Source organism: Mus caroli, chromosome 16 (genome assembly GCF_900094665.2).
Source record: "Mus caroli chromosome 16, CAROLI_EIJ_v1.1, whole genome shotgun sequence".
NCBI classification, from domain to species: domain Eukaryota; kingdom Metazoa; phylum Chordata; class Mammalia; order Rodentia; family Muridae; genus Mus; species Mus caroli.
Window position 1 is genome coordinate 51884204 of NC_034585.1, and position 1695 is coordinate 51885898.

The following is a 1695-nucleotide window of genomic DNA, read 5'->3' on the forward strand; positions in this document are numbered from 1 at the left end:
TGCCTCCTGCCTCCTGCCTCCTGCCTCCTGCCTCCTGCCTCCTGCCTCCTGCCTCCTGCCTCCTGCCTCCTGCCTCCTGCCTCCTGCCTCCTGCCTCTAGTGCTGCTCACTAACAGGAAGAAAATGTTTTGATTCCATGCTACTTTGTCTCATTTCCTTCCATTTCATTTTTAAAAATATTTTCCAGCCTTTACAAAAGTTGATAATTTTTTTAAGGCAGATTTAGAATTGCAATGTAGGAAGGGAGAACAGTTTTTAATTGCTTAAATATGCATATATTCATAAAATGAAAGTATATGTGCACTCATATCCTGTGTCTGTGTATGTGTTTATATTAATAGGACCCTTGACTAATTGTTTATTTTACATTAGTTGGACAGACACACTTATGACACATTTTAAAATAGCTAAGAACCATACATCTCCATTTGATCAAAAGTTCAAATACAAAATTACTGAGTTCTTCAGTATGAAAACCGTACCTGAGTATGCACAGAGAGACAGACCAGTCATACACACTACACAGTGTTTCTGAGTATGTAAGAACGAGGAGTTAGGAAAAGGACTGAAGGAGCTGAAGGGGTTTGCAACCCCATAGGAAGAACAATAATATCAATCAATCAGACCCCCAGAGCTCCCAGGGACTGAACCATCAACCAAAGAGTACATATGGAGGGACCCATGGCTCCTGCTGCATATGTAGCAGAGAATGGCCTTGCTGGTCCTCCAATGGGAGGAGAGGCCATTGGTTCTGTGAAAGCTTGATGCCCCAAGTGTAAGGGAATGCCAAGGTGGGGAGGCCGGGGTGGGGGAAAACACCCTCATAGAAGCAGGGGAATAGAATATGGGGATTGGGGGGCGGGTAATAATATGATATGGGGGGGGGCAGACCAGGAAAGGGGATAACATTTGAAATGTAAATAAGAAAAATATCTAATTAAAAAAAAAACAAAAACAAAAAGAAAGAATGTTGTTTTTAAAGGCAGCCATGTCTGGGTTTGAAGTTTCACACATTTCCTTCTCACTTGCCGATTTGCAGACATGGGTGTTGAAAGCAAATGCCATTAATTTATTCCAGGGTGATCCATGCAAATGACAGATCTCAGCCATTACATCCAGGTTCCACATGTGTGTACGTACACTGAAAAGAAATGGATAAAAGCCTTAATAAGAAACACAGCAAATAAACACGTTTAGTCTTCTCTGTAGTTCCAACAAATGAAGCCAAAATGAAAGTGTAGCCATCTTCAGAGGAGTGCTTCCCAACACAAGCATCCTTTGGGAGATTCCCACTAATGAGAGCAAATTGATTTTCTAATGCATACTTAGTTATTCCAGGGACAGAAGAGTGTCACAGCCTGAAACATTAACCTCCTACCAGTTTATAAAACCAGGCCCATACACTAAAACAAAGGAAGAATTAAGGTGACTGCAGGTCACCGCAGCAGAGAGTCCATTAGGTCTGAACTACCCCCAAATTGGTTGATTTCCCACCTTTGTCTCACCAATTATTTCAATTTCACTACATGAGCTAGCCCAGCTTTTGTTTCTGTGTTCAGTCGGAAGCAGTTCCTAAGAAATATTGACTGCATAACCCAACACATGAGCCAACTCTCAGCTAGGAGCCTTGCCAAAAAAAAAAAAAAAAAAAAAAAAAAAAAATTTTGATTTTTTTATGTTTCTCTTTAAACTTAG

At 40.9% G+C, this 1695-nt stretch overlaps 1 long non-coding RNA gene across 1 annotated transcript in view; it reads right to left on the reverse strand.

Annotated features, from left to right (window-relative positions):
* Positions 1-1025: 1025 nt before the first annotated feature.
* The window catches only part of LOC110311125, a 76114-nt gene continuing 75444 nt past the window's right edge, over positions 1026-1695 (reverse strand). Inside the window, exon 3 of the long non-coding RNA XR_002379917.1 lies at positions 1026-1141. This is a non-coding gene — a long non-coding RNA (uncharacterized LOC110311125). The remainder of the gene's footprint in view (positions 1142-1695) is intronic.